Raw genomic sequence first — 19,196 nt, 5'->3', positions numbered from 1 at the left:
CATCTTTATAATGGCAAAAGTAATGTGTTCTAAAATCTCATGGTAAAGAAAGAAAGGAGCCAAGCACCCTCCCTGGTCCTAAGGACACCCCCTGCTTCCTCATCCCTCTCCATGTGTGTATCTTCCAATCTCTCCACTCACAGAGACACACATGCAAACAGGAAACCACATGTCTTTTCTTTAAAATAGGGTAGGGGTTCTAAGTTCTTCTTGATTGTTGCATATTATTCCACGTTAATAGAACTAAACGTTATTAAAATATTTCCTTACTAGTAAATGTATCAGCAAAGGTTTTTTAGAGACAGTAAGTAGTAAGACAGAAATCAGAGGAGGAGGGGGAAGAGAGAGAGGAGGGAGAGAGGGAGGAAGGGAGGGAGGCAGAGATAAATGGAGTCTAAGGAATCAGTTCACATGACCATAGATGGAAACTTGATAAGCCCCATAGTCAACAGGGCAAATTAGCAGGCTGAAACCCAAGGTGGGCTGTAGTTGAGTGTATATGTGGTTTGTTAGCAGAATTCCATCTTTTTGGGGGAGAACTGTCTTTTTGTTTTGAAGCCATCAACTCATAGGATAAGGCCCACCCATGTTATTCATGGAGGGGAATCAATCACCTCTACTCAAAATCTACCCATTTTAATGTTGCTTTCTCATCTTTAAAAAATTGAAACCTTTCCAGAAATGTCTGGCCAAATATATTGGTGTTATATCCTACCGAAGTTAACACAAAACACAATTCACATAGGCATGCAAATAGTTCCAGAACCATCACTAAATGGCCAGTTCCAGGCTGTGAATTGCTGTCCATGGTATCTTCACTGTGATCTTCTGTGGTACACAGACCTGCCCTGTTCTTCATAATGAACTTGGGATGCAGATTTGCCTAATAATAAGCTTGAGATCTGACTCACTCTGTGACCGGCTCTATGGGCTTCAGCCTCTTGCCTTAACTTTTCTGTTAAATGGGCTTCACATCAGCATCAGCTATAGGGTTGCTGTGAGAGTTCAATGAGTTTAATCTAGATCTGAGTTCTACTTTCTGACTATTTCTTGTTACACATGAATAAATTGTTAAAGCATTCTCCTGTTATAAGTGTATTTAAAAGGACTCTTCAGAGACACATAACCAATGGGATAGACAGAAATGAGAGTGGGCCATGTTGGATAGAACCATAAGCAATGTTCAATAAAGAAAAGACGCCATTTGTCCTGCTATTCTGATGAAGGGGCTGGACTCCACCTGGATATAGTCCTAGAGTATCCCCTGCCTCCTGGTCATACACAGGTGCATAGACTATTTCCAACCCACGGCTGTCATCAGCAGGCTGGGGAGGTGCCTTAATTAAGAAGCAGCCCCTCCCGCCACCTGGCAATGCCTTTCCACTTCCTGGCCCAAGCTATACTGTTGTCACAGTTGATGATCTACAAAGGAGATCTGAGAAACATTAGCACTCTCAAAGCCCACGCTCCAGACCCAGTGGGGCCCACCTCACCATCTGCTGCGGGCCCCAAGCCGAGCAGGCAGCAATGGAGAAGAGGATTTAGAACCTGCTCTCATTCCAAGGCGGAGGAGGCTGCTGGACTCAGACTGGGTGAGCTCTGGTGAGCACTTGCCCTCTGCCAGGCCCAGCTATTTCTGAAAGGCTCTGTGGCTGCTCTGACTTGTTCTCCCTCTGAAGTTGGACTTGTTCCAGGACCACGGAAGAGCAGGATGCTGAGAGGTCACATTCATCTGGTCCCACCCACTGTTCACCTCACCAAGTAGCTGGCAGGGGGATTCCTCTGGAGGGAAGCAAGGGTCTTAGATGAGACAACTGGCTTTCTACACTCTCCTTACCCATCTCTATGTAGAACTGAGAACAGGGGTCACTGTTTGCATCTAACTGTGAGTAGTTGACACCAGGGGACAAAGGCATGGATTTCTCAGATTCTGAGCTGTAGACTGGGCTGCGAGATGAAGTGATAGATCCTGGCAAAGCTGGTCCACTGGCTCTTCTTGCCCAGTACTGCATAAGGATGAGAGTCATGAGGAAAAGCAGAAATCTAAGTGTAGCTGGCAAAGCTCCTTACTGTTCCAGCCCCAGGTCAAGAAACTGAAGTAAAAAGAAAAAGCTGAAAGCCAATGAAATGGGTGGAGAGTAAAAAAACAGAGAGAATTGAGTGCTGTTGGCTGGATGGTGCTAGGGTTGGAAACCCACAGACCCTCACCCAGGACAGTGCATGGATGAGAGTTGGTGGGATTCATCTTAGCCTGAAATGATGCCAGATTTATGAGGTGGCAGAAGATGAGCCTAAACAACAAAAGGTCCCCAGAGTAGACACTCAACGAGTTGTTGACTGAGGGGGCGGGGAATATGTGTGTATAAAGAGGCTGCAATCAGAGAAAGATTACGTGTCCACAAAGAGAAGGGACAGGCATCTATCCAGGACATCACAAACACTGGGGTGCTGGGCCAGAACTCAGGACTGACCCTGAGGCCATAGACACAGCTCACAAAGCAAGTATGACAAAAGGAGCATTCTCACCCATCACTATATGAGCTCGTATGCTTGGCTTTTCTTGGGGCTAGAAAAGAAGAAAAGCTTGCAGCAGGCAATAACTGAACTGATCACAAATGTCCCAGCCCTAGTGTGGATGGACAGGCTAAGAAACCCTAGGAGCAACAGAGCAGTCTGCTGTTCACAAGCTGCGTGCTGAGTCAAGACAAGATGAATGTCAGTAATAAGTATGTGACTCCTGATGAAACTCGTGGCAAAGGCCTGTCACCATTCATCTCATAGCTCTGGGAGCAACAGCTGAGAGGTGGAGCCTGTTCTCAGCTGTTGAAGGCAGGACTATGACTGGGGCGGTGCCACTAGAATGAGGGAATTGGTTATATATCCTATCCATCCATTTCTTTTTGGCTGTTCCTGGTGGCATTAACTTTCAGGAACTGTAGCTAGCCTGTACCTCAGCTGAGCAAAGCACCACAGGGTCCTACAAGGAATGCTGCCTCAGCCCTAAATATGCCTGTACCTTGTGGAATTATAACCTAGGTTATGAACCAGATAACTGGAATGGCATCTGTGAAGATTGATGTAAAGGTAATAGACCTATAATTAGACAAGACCATTGGGGCTAATTAGTCTAGCATCCCACTCCACACAAGATATCTTGCTGGACCACTCAAGCAAAATTCATCCCCTGCTTAAAGAGCCCAAGAGAGCAGGAGTATTTCTTCCCTAAGCCCCAGTCTCCTATAGAAAGTAATATATATAAAAGACAGGGTTACCTAGTCTTTGCTGCAAAAGTCTACCTCTGCCATTAAATTGTTCTGCCTTCTGATGCCATGTTGAAGGAAAACCAGAAGAAAGTCCTCTGCATGTATGGTGAGTCAGAGAGCAGCCTCTCAGGATACCCTTGTCCTAATTCCAGCACAGTAGCTGGGTTACTTCACTTGGAACAAGTTGAGAAACTTGAAGCAGGGATCACTGATTCTTCTGGGGTTTCCCATGTAGACTTGAGGCCCCTGCAAAGAAGAAGGAAGAGCCAGAGACCTGGAGATGAGATGTTATTACAAGAGTTGCCATGAAAGAGATGTAGTGGTTTGAATAGGTTTGATCATCATAAACTCGTATTTGGATACTTGGTGTCCCACAAGGAGTGGCACTATTAGGAGGTGTGATCTTGTTAGAGTATGTGTGGCCTTTGTTGGAGAAAGTATGTCACTGTGGAGGTGGACTTTGAGGTCTCCTATGTCCAAGCTCCACCCAGGGTGGAATTCCAGTCTCCTCCTGACTGCCTGCAAAAGACAGTCACCTCTTGGATGCCTTTGGATCAAGATGTAGAACTCTCAGCTGCTTCTCCAGCACCATGTCTGCCTGAAGGCTGCTACGCCTCCTGCCATGATAATAATTGACTGAACCTCAGAAAGTGTAAGGTTTAATTAAATGTTTTCTTTTATAAGAGTTGCCTTTGTCCCAGTGTCTGCTCACAGCGATGGAAATCCTAAGAGAACAGGCCAAGTGACAAAGATGCCTTGACATCTGCTGAGGGCGTGGAACAGACCACCCAAAGCATCCACACCTTGGTTTCATCCCAGACAGACGTCAGACTTTTGAACCCTGTTTTAAGGAGCTAAGTTCTTTGGTCCAACTGCTTTGGCAGTCACAGAAAATGAATCCATCCATCATCACGGTAACCCTTGATGGAAGTAAAACTCAGGCCTGGGGCTTCTCCTTTCCAAACAAAATGTTTTCTACCACTTCTCATCCTACACTGCTCCAGGCTCTTTCTGACAATCACACCAGTCTGAAAGCACACCCCACCTCCTCTGCACACCATGCATATTATCCCAAGTCTAATAAGCAGCCTCAGGCCTCAAGCAGTGGTCCACACCCAGAGAGAACTCTCTCAGCACTTCCTCTCCATGACAATTAGTCTGCAGCCTCATCATGCCAACAGTCATGAAAGCTTCTTGTGGGGAGTACTCTGATCTGTCCTTTCACCTCTTAGGGGCCCAATATGAGACGACTTCTTCTTCTTCTTCTTCTTCTTCTTCTTCTTCTTCTTCTTCTTCTTCTTCTTCTTCTTCTTCTTCTTCTTCTTCTTCCCCTTCCCCTTCCCCTTCCCCTTCCCCTTCCCCTTCCCCTGCCCCTGCCCCTCCTCCTCCTCCTCCTCCTCCTCCTCCTCCTCCTCCTCCTCCTTCTCCTTCTTCTTTAGTTTCACCCCATATTCCTTACTCTGTCTCAATAACCTTTGATGTGACTTCAGCAGCTGAGGGTTAATGGATAACTGAAATACATCCCCCTACATCTATCTGTTCCAGCTGTATCTGGATCCTTTCAGCATCTCCCTCAGCCTGCTGTAGCTGAAGAACTGGCCTCCACAGGTGACTCTGGATAACCTTAAGCACAGATCAACTGTGTTTTAAGGATCTTAGTGAGAATCTGTGAGAATCATGGAGCAGGTAACAAAACAATGGACAGAGGAGACTATAGCAGACTCACAACCCTCACAGAACCCAGAGTTTGGCCCTCTCTGGTGGCTTTTTACCCAGTACTCATTATGAATGGTCCTTTAGCCTTATCCTTAAATGTGGACTTAAGCTCTCCTCCACATCTGGTTCTCTCACCTAGGATGGGAGTGTCCCTTCCCTGGAGAAGGTATCATGATGCAGGATACCAGGAGCAGCCTACTGGTATCTCCAGATACTGAGAGCCTGCAATCCTCCTCAAGATTCCCCTCAGCTTGGACTTAAACCTCTCCAACATTTGCTTCAGGATTAGGGGACTAGTGGAAGGAAAGAACCAACTCCACAGAATTGTTCTTTGACTTTCACATGTGCACTGTGGCATGTGTGTACACGCCATCAATAATTAAATGGAGAAATGGGTTGTGGTATGTTAACAGAATGGGATCTTATTAAGCCATAAAAAGGAATGAAAAAATTAAGCTATAAACAAGAACTGGATAATGCAACCCCAAAAACATTATGCTAAGTGAAAGAAGCCAGATTCAAAAGGTCAGACACTTCATGGTTCTACCTGTAGAAAAATTCCAGACCGAGCAGATTACTGATGGGCAGAAACTGTTGGGAGGGCAGAGTGGGTAGTATCTGCTTAATGCCTGGGATTGTCATCCAGGGCAGCCAATGTGTGGAAGGAGCTTTGTGCAAACGCAAAACCAAACAGGGCAGTGGCTGCAGAACACTGTGAGTACACCAAATGCCACTGAATTATTCGCTTGAAAATGATTAATTTTATGTGAAGGGTACCTCAACTTCAAAATGCCTAGTTTCTGCTTTCAAGTCCGTAGACTTGGCACCAACCATCATTCTTCATCTCTCCAAAACTACACTCAAATGACCCAAAATGGGAAAGTAAGAGTCCCCAGACATAGTGAGGCCAACTGCTTGCAGAAGGTAGGAGGATACTCTGAGAGAGGGAGGCTCTCCCTGAGGGGATGCAAGGGAAGCAGTCAGCAAGGTGATGGCAGAAGGTTTCACAGCACCACATCGCCCAAGGAAATCTCTAAACTCAAGTCGGCTGAGACCAGAGCAACAGTGTGGTATGAAGCCAGAGACGGGGCTCAGCTGGCAGGCTGGGAATCTGAGACCACTGGCCATGGGCAGGATGGGTCCTTGTTATCACAACAAGTGCATGGCATGGTACATGGAAAGGAAGAAGCTGAAATAAGTCACGGAGATGAGCAATGGCACCTGGAGGAGAAAGCATGATGGGAGGTCAACAGACAAGTCTCATGCCAAAGCCTTAAGCTCTCAGCCATATTCCATGATTCATTCCATATACCATGATTCATCCAACTTCAGCTTCTCCTGGAGTAAATAGAGAAACACACTCCCAGCATGAGTGTGTGTGTGTGTGTGTGTGTGTGTGTGCCATTTTATTAGAAAAAATGTTTACTCTTTTCACTTGTAATCCATTCTCATAGTTTATATTCTGATCTAGTCTCTTTCATTTTTTAAAAGATGCTGGCAACAACTCACTAACACAATTTTTGTAGCCTAGGTTTCCATAGTAACTACTTCACTATTCATATACAGATACCCCTAAGATCTAAGGCTGAAAGCAGGAATAGAGGTGAGTTAGTATTTGAAGGGTGGTCATCTGCAGGCATTTTTCACTCTCTGAAGATCCTCTGATTGCTGGCCCCCAGCTGTTGGAGACACAGCCAAGGACAGGGGCCTTCACCTCTCTTGCTGTAAGGAGAATCCTGACTTGGTCTACTCCTAGCAGATGTGGAGACAGCTTTGTGCAAATCAAAGACAAACATGCACATTTGACTATAGGGATGGCACGTGCTGAGAACAAGCCTGTGAGCTTGTGACTCACTCCCAACCCTACCCCCTGGGGTCCCTCTGTCTGCAGGGACATAGAACTCAAGAAGAAAAGAAAATGCTTGAGAGGCACTGTTTGAAGTTCTGAATTAGAGCCTCAGTAACATCTTTGAGAGACACAACTAAACCCTCTTTAATTACATTGGGCACCTGGTCTAGGATTTTCCAATAGGGCTGTTCCATGCTGGGCCACAGGGCAGGGTAGGGTGGAGAGCTTCTCTTGAGTTACACAGATGGCAAGTCACTCACGCTCCCTCAAGAGCAAAGGCTTGAGAAATAAAAAGACATCCTTAAGTTAAGCCTTGTGATCTGCCAGAGTGCAGAGATGGAATTGGCATACGTATAAACTGTACCAGCTTTCTAAAATGTGACCTATCTCCAGTTCTGAAATTTAAATGGCGCATGTTCTGTGACTCATCAGCTCCTCACCCACAAGCACACTGAAGTGAATCGCAGCAAAGAACACATGCCTATATCCACCAGAGGATGGATACAGAGCCACTGAAGACAGTACAAATGTCCATCATGATCATTTACCTACCATTCCCTGGGTACCAGACACACACAGAGTGCTTAAAGGCTTCCCTCCAGTTAATCCTCCTGTCAGCTCTGTGGGATGTGTGCTGTTATCTCTATTTAGAGCTAAAGAAATTAAGACATGGGAAGTTTGACATGGCTACATCACAGCAGGACTGTGTGACAAGCTTGTTCTCTGGCCAAATACCCACGAGGGAAATGCATAAAAGCATTCATCTACATAAAAAGCACGGACTGAGGGCCACGTGCGCTGGGACACAGAGACTGAACACAGATCATAGTCTCTACCCTCAGGGACAGTCTTTTGTGTTTTATATAGTCTCACATAGCCCAGGCTAGCCTCAAACTCACTGTGTAGCTGAGGATGGCCTTCAAGTGTGATCCTCCTATCTGCAAGGTCCCAGGAGTACAACCGTGTACATCCATAGCTGATTATTAAGGTGCTGGGAATCGAGCACACAGCCCCATACATGCTTGGTAAGGACTCTAACCACTAAGCTACATGGACAGCCCCTCAGGGATAGTCTTCTGTACTGATCTGGAAGACATCTACAAGATAAGATATGAGAAAGGCAGGTTAAATAACCACAGCATTCATAATCCATTTACTCCCTCAAATACTACTTCCCATGTGCTTTGTTGGGCTCTGTGCTGAGCCCTTCACAGACTACGAGACCCTTGATTCCACAAAGGCCTGACCCTGTGTGTCCTTCTGTGGAGAATGGGCTAGGGGCAGACACTCATAGTGCATATCAGCTGAATAACTGAGCAAATGAATGCATAAAAGACAGCAGGCTTTAGAACACTGGTTCTGTAACCTTTTAATGAAATTATTACAAAATTAGCATTCTTAAAGGATTTTGCTGAAACCCCATAGAAACAGAGAAAGTGAAACCTCTCCTCTGCTGTCTGCCTTCTAAAGATGATCTTGACCCTTGGATGTACAGAGCTCTCTTGTGTTAATTAGCTTTTGCCACTGTGACAAAATGCCTGAGGTAAACAACTTACAGAGGAAAAGGTTTGTTTTCACTCTCAGTTAACAGGGTGTCAGTGCAGGGTCAGCGGGCTGCATTCCTTTCAGGCCTGTGTAAAGGCAGAACTATGCTGAAGGGACATGGCAGAGAAAATGGCTTACCTCACAACAGCTGGGAAGCAGAGAGCGTACATAAGAGTGAGAGAGAAAAAGAGAGAGAGAGAGAGAGAGAGAGAGAGAGAGAGAGAGAGAGAGAGAGAGAGAACACAAGGATCATGAGGGAGAGATGAGAGAGGATCCTGCAAAGGAGGGAAGAAAGGGAGGGTCTCACAAGAGAGGAGTCAGAGGAAGGGTTCCAGAGGAGATACATCTTCAATCCACATACACCCCCAACAACCTATTGGCTCCAGTCAGGTCCACCTTCCAACAGCCCACTTCATTTGAATTGGTCAATGAGTTGACTCATTGAAGAGATTCTTGTCCTCCTGTCCAGTCACCTCTCAGTAGTGGCACCAGATGAAGATCATGCTGTGAACACATGAGCCTTTTAGGGGTCCGTTCAGATTCAAGTCACAACAGTCTTCTGCTACCAGCCCTAAGCCAATCACTTTCTGTGCCGACAACATCTTGGAATGGGCTGATTTCTCGAGCTTCTTGTCTGAGTCACCCAGGAGAATATAACTTCACACCTAAACCTTTTGAAAAAGGTAAAAATGTGTCTTACTTCATACAGTTCAACGCCTAAAAGTAGAGCCAGAGACACAGAGTTTTCCCTCAGCTAACAAGCATGAGAGAGGCCCCTAGTCTCTCTGTGTCCTTTGTTTCTGATCTCATTCCCCTAGGTCTGACCCTTACTGGTCCTGCATCCTTTGCATCTTTGGGTTTTTGAGCCTGTGGTCCAGAAAACCTCATTCGTGTACTAAGCCTGAGAGCACATGGGTTAACCATTCTATCCCTACAAGTACAGGAGGGGCTTGAGGACCAGCCAGTGGGCTAACCTAAGCTAGGATCTTTACCCTGCTTCTCTGGGGTTGAGATCTGTGGCTCCCTGAGAGCCATGCTGTGGCTGCAGGTGACAGTGATTCCATGTTGGTGCGGAGATGAGGTTGTTAAAGATGCAAGAGCAGAAGCAATTAAAAAGGCATTAGCTGGCTTCTACATCAAGCAATGCCTTAGAACTAATTATTTCTTCATTAAGGTGCCCAGCCTTCATCAGAGGCTTTGTCACGTGGAAGGAGCTGGCGGGCCTGACTCGTGCTACAGAACCAAGGGCTTCACCAAATATGCTCTGTGACTGTGAACAGCTTCACTTCCTGGGGAAGTTGGGACCTACTCACTGATGCCTCGGAGCAGAGGGGTCAGAAATGAAAGCACAGGCCATTCAAGCTTTACTGATTGGCTCTTGTGATGTGGATAACCAGCCAGGAGCTCTATCACCTTGACCTTCTCCTGTGTCTTCTTGATATGTTCCAGTTCAGACCTTTAGTGGTTCTAAAAAGGTAGCCTTGAAAATTACAGGTTAACCATGCTTGTGTCTTTCCTTCCTTACCTGAGATTCTATTAATATGAAAGTAAAAAATGTCACAAGTCTAGACAGATAATGACAACAGGAAAGGAACAGTTAGTAGACAAGTGGTCTAGATGGACTTTAGAAGCTAGGAAGTGGGTAGATCCTTGCGGAATAAGCAGCACAGGCCATTCCAGCTCACAGACACAAACAGACAAACATACCCAGAACCACCCTGCTATCTAGAACCCTGGACTCTGGCTAGAAACTTTGGGTACATATAGAAATGGCACACCGGGCTGCAAATGGCATGCTTTAGTTGATCATCTATACATGGAAAATCTGAACCTACTCTTGTCAAAATTCTTAAGTAGCTATGTATTCGCATAAGGATGAAATACATAGAAGAAAAATGATACCCTATGCAATTACATCTCCATAGCTACAGAACAAATTATCCATGGAGCCATTCATTTGTAATAATGGGTGTTTATTTTCTTACATTTTACATGGGCTAGAGTTTTGAGAAAAGCTTAGCTGGTGACTCTGGCTCAGAGTCACTCACAGAGCTGAGATGTCTTCCAGGGTAACTATCATCTGAAGGCTGGACCAGAGTTGTAGAATTGGTTTCCAAGATGGAGGTCACAGAAGTCTATGGGCTGGAAGCCCCCAGCCCTTGCCATTCCTCCTGGGACTGTTAGAGTGACCTCATGGAATGGCAGCTGGCTTTTGACAGGAGTGAAGGACAAAAGAAACCACTGTGCCTTTCATTACTGAGCCTTGGGAGACCACAGCATGCTCTACTCAGTAGAATCATCTCTAGGTCCAACCCTTCTACAAGGAAGAAGGAGTGAAGTATCTCCTCTTGAAGGGGAGCACACCCAAAGATTGTATACCTTTGAAAACAAACATCACATAAGAGTAGACCTCCAGAATCGATTGCTTAGGAGTCTTCTAACCCCAAGACCTGCTCTTCAAATGACATATTTAAAGCAAATTTCACAACTTAGTATCTCTCCACATACTTATAGGCTGCTCAGCCACTCCATGAAACTTTAATCTAAGTAGTCAGCCAGTATACTAGGCAATCTTTTCTAGTGTGTGTTCTGGGACCAAACACACATGCTACCTAATAATGACTGCTAAGAAAGGAAAACTCAGTCTTCTTCGGAGATGAGCTTCCTAATTGATTATTCAGTGCTAAGTAGTCAGCCCTAAACATATTCATATGAACAATATTAAATGATCTCAGAGGGCTGTATTTGTATGTTTGTGTATGTATATGTATGTGTGTATACATATATGTGTATGTATGTCTATATGTATATAATGATTAAAGAAACAAAAGCCATGAATTTAAGAGGGTATCTCAAGAGCATCAGAGGAGTTAAAGGGAGAAGAAAGGGAGGGAGAATAATGTAAACACAGTACTTATATATGAAATTCTCAAAAAATAATTTAAAAAGAGAAATATGCAAACTAAGGCAAGTGCTCTACTACTAAGCTATATCCCCCGAAAAAGATTACATCTTAACAGCATAAAAGCTCAACAATAATGAGAAAAAAGTAACCCTAAAAATAATTCAAGAAGAATAATATATTTTTAAGTAAAAATCTCTAGTATCTTCAAGGACAATCCAGAATTATTTTTAAATATGTAAGAGAACTTTGAAAATGTTAAATTAAAAAAACCAAGAAACCATAACCAAAAAGAAAGTAGAAGAAAGGTGAGAGGAAATAATGAGAGGGTTCTCTATAAATCCGGGGTTGACAGACAGTAACTCCGCATAGACTCCCCAGATATGGATGAAGACAGCTATGAAATATGCAAAACGGTAGGAACATGAGCAGCAAGACTGGGAAATTCACCAGGTCTCAAGCATTACTGATAAAATAAAAAACACTCTATAATCAGGTCATCGGGGATTTTTAAAATGTCAAGAGCAACACCCTGTGGGTTTTTAAAAGCAAAAATTAAGAAACAGTTCAAGTATCATATCTGGCCCACCACTTATTTTTAATCAATAAAGCTTTATTAAAACACATCTGTATCCAGCTGTTTACATGTAATCTATAGTTTCTCTCACATTGTAGCAGTGGAGGAGAACAGGAACAACGGAATCTACTTGGACACCAAAAATGCTGACCTTCGTGCTAAAGATAAACTTCCAGAAAGAGATGAAAGTTCTCCTGCAAAAGAACAAAATCAACCTGACATCAGTTTTTTTTTCCTTATTTACCAAGCCTGGTTGAAAGCTAGGGATGGTGGGTAAATGTCCCTGTAACTAACAGGCCCAACGAGGAACCTTGACTTTGAACATGTCTGCTGCTGTAAGGATTAAGACCCTTGAACTAACTTTATGTCCCAGGAGACACCTGGCAGAGTCTGGAGTCTTCTAAAAGAATATGGTGTGGTGCAAACACCAGAGGTGAGAGATCATGTCTAGTCACTAAAGAGGCTGACCTGGTCTATTTGTCATTTTGGTTCCGAGCCTTTATCAGCGGAGGCATTCCCACAGCCTGACTTGGTCCATTTGGATGTCTAAGCTTGCCAACTGCTCTACTTCAGATGTGAAATGTCCTTTGTTCCAGCCTGTGTGTGACTACAATATGATGGAACCTTTAAGAGGTAAGGTCTCAGTGTGGGAGTAAAGAGAGTCAGGTCACGGGGACATGTTCTAGGAAGTTCAGAATTTTCTCACCTCTCTTTGCTTCCTGACGCATGAGGCGAGCAACTTTTGTTCTGTGAGCTCCTGCCATGGTGATTCTATGCCAGGTCCAAAGCACCCATAAACTAAAACTGCCGAAACTCCGAACCAGAGTAAACCTCTCCACTGAAGTTAATATTCTCTAATATTTTATCACAAGAACGATGTGCTGATTAACATAACAAAGACACTAGAGCTCAGGACTGTGCTTCTCTTCCCCAACACAGACCCAGTCCATAGTGCCTCATCTGTGGGGTTGAAAAAATAGGGGTGCACAGGAACTCCTGGGGGCTAATGAGCAAGGCTGACTGAATCCAGGCTCTGTGAGAGCAGTTCTGGGAAGGAAATAGGCACTGTTCTCCAGAGCACCCAGAATCCTCATCTTCTGAGACTCCTCATCCCGCCCCCCTATTTCCACCGTCGGCCTCCTCCTCCCTCTGAAGTGTCTACAATCCTTACCACAGTGTGCCAGACAAAGCTGTTCCTTCCTTGTCTCTGGGTTTCCAGCCATATCTCAGACCTATCTATTGTAAACCAGTAAGAATGGCTTCATAACAATTATTTCCATGACTTTCTCTTCTGTTTTACCTGATTTCTATTTTTCAGGGTGTGGAACAAAAACCAGAGAGTAAATCCCTAGCTGGTGGTTTCATCCCTGGGATAGCTTGGAGTCAAGGCAGGATTCAATGTGGAAATGGGCTCCATGGCTGGACTCTGAGAGTTTACATCCATCCATCTTAGAAGAGCGGGGCCATCACTGAACCTGCCCTTGCCAATCGCCATTCAAGGTTAAGGATTCTCTGGTTCTGTTCATCTTGATTCAATATTCTTAGTCTATGGGAGGAAAAATCTGATTGGTCCAGCTTGAGTGGACTGTCCTCACCTTGGACCAATCAACTGTGTCCAGTGTGTGTTGAGATGCTAGGGAACCATTCTGAGTCCTGGAGGTTGTTACCGTGTGATCTGGACAGCCTTCCCAGGGAGGCTGCTACTGATGACTAACATGTTCTTGAGAAAACTGGTTGATTTCATGATGTATACAATAGCATCCTGAAATACTGTGCAGAATGGCTACAGTATTTCATCTGATGTATACATATATATACACACACACATATACATGCATGCACACACACACAGATATATACATGCACACACACACACACACACACACACACACACACATTTAGCATACCCCCTTCAGCCCAAGCTTGGAGCTAGGAATGCCTCTCCTCTTGTCCCGCACTGCAGCATGGGATTACTTGCAAATGGCAGTCTTGTTTGGTCACTGTGGACATCTGTCCTACCCAGCAGCATCTTCTCACACACAGGGACATTCCTCAAAATGTTCTGCTCAAACGAGCGTGAGACACAACAACTTGTCAGGCTGTCTCTTTCTTGCAGAAATGAGGCGGTGATGTCAAAATCCAATCCTTTACTCGTTTAGAAACGATCTGATAGTGGAAAGCTGGCTTAATTTCCGGAGAAAGTGAGAAGCTTCTTCACTAGTGGGGCTGCCAATAAAACACACACACACACACACACACACACACACCATGAAAAAACATCATTATAATCTTCTCTACCACCAGTCCCTTGTGGATCCCTTAATTAACTAAACTGTACAGTGGAGGTTGTTCAGAAGTAGGTTTACAAGGTCAGTTCCTGGAGCATCTGCATAGCCCAGTCACTGTGTAGGTCAGACAGTATCACTGGGCACAACTGATGAGAAATCTGTAGCCAATTTCTCTGAGTCCCTCCTCTGTAACAAAGGCATTCATTACTTCTGTATTCTCAGACTAGTTTTACAGGTAGATAAGAAGAATCATTGATGTCTGATACTGTATGGACCCCAAACTCAATGTGACTTAGCATGAAGCAAGAATGCACATGTGCACGCACACACACACAAGTGTCATGCAGAAAACACATGTTTCAGGGTCCACAGAGCCTGCTGCAAGCCTCCAGCCTCACACACTAGATATTGCCTGCCTTGAAGACAGTCACCTATTGCCCTTCTGCAAGCCCTATGGGTACAGGCTTCTCCTAGAATCGGGAACATTAATACAGTTATAGCTCGGATCCATCCCCACTCCCCTTCATGGGAAAGATACATGTATATTTAGAGATTGCCTGTGCTCACCCAAGTGGCATGTGATGCAGAAGGATTGGTCTTCGATTCATCTTCAGAGGTTGGATCTCTCAAAGCCTCAGAAAATGCAAGAACAGAAGGACACCAGACAGGAATGCAAAAGCAAAACAGCATGGTCTTTTATGTGTGTCCCCCCTCCTTCTCATACAGGCCCTGGAGGCTTGGTGGGGATTGAGGGTTGCTATGGGGATGGGCCAGGATGCAATGAGGTGGGAACAGACAGAGGCAGGCAATGGAGGGAATAAAAAGGGAGAGTGTTTTTTTTGAGTTGCACTTGAAATAATGATGCTTCTGCTAAGAAGAGGAGCCTTTCCGTGGCATATGACCACACATGTGCATGTGTACATAACTGTATGCAGGCAGACACATATGCACACCTCACTCTCTTTTCTCTGCTTGCCCGCTCCCGGTCTTCCCAGTATGATGAGGCTGGATAGAAGCTATGAAGGCCAGGCAGCTTACCCTATAGCTAGGAGCTTGGTTCTCCATCGCCTACACTTTCCTGTCCTAAACTTAAGACAGGAGGCTACAGCTCAGAGGCCTCAGGCAGGAGGCACCAAGAGGATTCTGGGGAGATTCCAGGAGAGAAAGCTTTGGCCTCTCCTCAGAGGATCCAGAGGCTTCTGTGGAAGAGCCACCTGTGTTGGACCCAGGGGACCAGCTACCACCCAGAAGAAGAAAAGGAAGAGAAGCCAGAGAGATGGCAGCCTGAGTGTGTACAGGACATGGAGAGTGTGGTCTGCGTGGAGGCTGCTGGGGAGTCTTCTGCCTGCACTAAGCAACGGGCCTAAAGAGGTACAGGGGACTTCAATTGCCAAACCAAAGAACTTGGACCATATCCTGTGGGAGGTTTTGAGAGAGGATGATAAATGCTTGCCCTTCGGGAACATCAGATGGGCAAGAAGAGGGAGGGGATGGGCAAGGAGACCCACACAGAGAAAGAGGTGGCAACTGTAGAGGTCACTGATGGAATGGACAGAGACTGTCTGAGATAGAAAGGAGTAAGAGGTTAGGCATTGCAGATTTTGGAGGTGCTTGATATGGGAGGGGAAGAGAGAAAGAGACCAAAGTCCAGGATGAGGATGAGGATGACAATGATGATGACAATGACAGCTACGCACTTATAGAACAGAATGGAGTGTGTGGGCACATGCGCATGCTTCCCTCGCTAGCCAATCATAGGCTTCTTAGATCCATTCACCATGCTTCCTTCCCGCTGAGTTCCATGACTTAAACCATAAAGAGTGACACTCCTAAATTGAGTCGCACTTTATTTTTGAAAGGTACACTACATTATAAAAATCTCTCCCTAAAAGACCCTAGGAGGCGATGAAGGCTTCGTGGAATACAGGTCACACAGCCAGAAGGTTAGAATGAGGAGCCCTGACCTCTGACCCCAAGCAGCCTCCTCCTGCCACTTGGAGGCTTCTTTGCGGTGGTTTGTACTATAGTGAGGAAATCCTTTTTAATTGTCCTCTTTTGCTGTCACATTCATATTTTCCTTCCTCCAGAAGGGAGCGCAGCCGGGGAGATTATTTTGACATATTTCTCAAAGACGCTGTTTCTAGAGCACTTGCCTGATAAAAATGATATATTTATTTGGGACCGCCAAGAGCTTGCTGAAATGAGGAATTTATCTGCATAGCTTTTGTTATTAAAGTGATTCTTCTTGTGTATTTCCTTCTAAGCTACTGATTCCATCTATAATACATGAGTTTCAGGTAATAGAAATTTTTCATGCAAGTAAATATTTTAATAACAACATTATGGTCTTGATTCCAAGTGCTACAGGCAAAAGCCTGGCACCAGTGAACAAGCCATGCTGGAGGCTGAGGACCTAGATTGTTGTTCCTGCTCTGTGCCTGTGACTTTAGACAGTGCCAGGTCCTCTCAGAACATCAGTTGCACTAGCTGTCTGTAAAATGTAGAGGCTGCCACTCACAGGAGCCAACAACGCTAAGCTCAGGTGAGAGGTCAATTTCAAGGGAGCCTTGGCCTTGGACTTTGGGACCTATGGGTGGAGCCAGCACATGTCTTTAGCTGGGCAACAGATTTGAGTGCCACCAACAGACTCAGGAGTGCAGCTGGTGGGCTGTAAGCTGGCTCAGCGGGGAAGGGCATCTATCATCAAGGCTTGAGTTCAATTCCCAGGACCAATATGGTAGGAAAGGACTGAGTGAGTCTTCAAATTGTTTCTACATATGCATCCTGTGGCGCTCTCTCTCTCTCTCTCTCTCTCTCTCTCTCTCTCTCTCTCTCTCTCTCACACACACACACACACACACACACACACACACACACACACATACACACACACACTTTTAAAACAACATGAGATGGCTCACCGCTCTCACAAAGACCTAGTGAATGGTCCCAGTCCACACAGTCCCCCACGGACCCAGGAGACTCATATCCACATTCAAGACATGGGCTTCCATTTCTGTTGTTTCCCAACAAATAATGATACCACAGGAAAAGCTAAGTGGCTTTGTCTTTATGTTGATGACCTAAAAATGTCACATGCCCCTTCCATTCATATCCTACAGTCAAAATCAGTTATATGGCCACTTGACTTCCTGAAGATGCAGCTCCTAGCATAATGGTCACACTTCTGGCCAGCTCTTAGTGTCTCATTCCAGACTAGCTCTTGGGAGGGAGAATGCACACTATGCTCAATGTATGGATGGGAATGAACATTTAGAATAATGGGCAGAGAACTCAGGCACCTGCCTCGTATACACACAGGCATATATGTATTCACATGCAGTCCAGCAAAGATGGGCCCCACAAGGCAAAATAGTGGAAGAAAACTCAACATACTATCTGGCTTTCAAAGTATGCACTGCTCCAAGGGACAGATGATAGAGCAGCCAAGGTGGAGAAAGGCAGATGAGTTTCAAAGTCTGTTCTTAAAAACAGTAGACCGGCCATGGTGAGCCCAAGCCAAGGGAGGAGCGGGGAGTGGGCAGCCTGGACTCAGGAGCACCACAGGCTTCAGAATGAACCCCCATCAGATCCATGGCAAAATCACACTGCTACGATGAGCTGGTAGACAGCCACTGTTCTTTCCCCAGACCGTCTTACCCATGCCATGAAAGAGTGTCTATCCCTCATCAGAAGATTATAGGCCTCCTCCCAATGTTGGCCTGAGCCTGAGAACCATGACATGCCCTGGATAGTAACTCTCTCTTCCCCACTATACTCCTGTCACCCTGCAGCTGTCAGTTCTGCAGCCAGAAATACAACAACAACAAAACCACAGGAACCGCCTTTGCCTTCTTCCCAGCCTCACAGCAGATCAGGTCTTACTGTGGGGCTTAGCAACCACAGTGTATAATCAACTTACCTTCCTTATTAAGCTGAAAACACTTCCCTTAAAAGGAGCAGTTTTTCTGGCCTCTATTTAGCATATTCAAATTGCCTGGAGTCTTTGCTAGATAAAAATAAGGCTACTTGAACTCAAACAGCAGCTGGGCGCTACAGCACCTCCTACTGGCCCAGCAGCTGCTAAGAACCTAAGAGAGAGGGAGAGAGTCACACAGACACGTAAAGCTTAAACTCGTTCTTCTCTCGGCCCCTTTTCCTCAGCAGAAAACAACAAACAAACAAACAAACAAAGATGTGTCTCATATAATCCAGACTGGCCTAGCTGTGTGGCCCAGCATGATCTTGAACTTCTCATTCTACTGCCTCCACCTCCCAAGTGCCAGCATTACAAGCACATGTTACCAGTCTAGTTTACACCACGCTGGGGATGGATCCCAGGACTTCTTGTATGCTAGTCAAGCACTCCATCAACTGAGCAAAATCACCAGCCCCACGGGAGACTTTACACAACCCTAAGTATATAGGGTTTATAAATCATGAAGGGATTTGATTTTTAAACAAGTCTTTGGCTTCCATGTAATTTTACCATTTGTTATAGTGTACTAATGAGATAGATATGGTGGCTTTTTTAACATAATTAAGCATTGGCTAAATATTTGACACTACAGGGCATACATCATCTTCAACACTTTTCAGAATTGATCATTATTTTGATGTGATAATCAAAGATGCTGAGACTTTCACTTTATGTTTGTAGGGAAAACAAAGTGACGGCAGACTGTTCAGGGCCAGTTCAGAAACTCTTGGAAATTCTATCCCAATCTCAAGCCAAAATTCATTTAATATTTTCCTTCCTTTTTTATTTTAATGAAGTCCAAGTCAGCAACTCATCCAGCAGTTTCTAATTAAATATTCAAACAAAATTCAATTCAAAAAATACAAATTTGATACATGCTAAGAAATGACGAAAAATAGAAACCATCTTTGCTTTCCATAAGGAAGCACTTTCGTTTCTATAAAGCAGAAAAATTTGTAAGTACACAACTCACTGTACTTTATGGCACACCATAGCCTCCAATTTTTTGCTCTCTCTCTCTCTCTCTCTCTCTCTCTCTCTCTCTCTCTCTCTCTCTCTCTCTCTCTCTCTCTCTCT

This window comes from Grammomys surdaster, unplaced genomic scaffold (genome assembly GCF_004785775.1).
Source record: "Grammomys surdaster isolate TR1022 unplaced genomic scaffold, NIH_TR_1.0 125621, whole genome shotgun sequence".
NCBI lineage: Eukaryota > Metazoa > Chordata > Mammalia > Rodentia > Muridae > Grammomys > Grammomys surdaster.
This window is presented reverse-complemented; position numbering follows the sequence as displayed.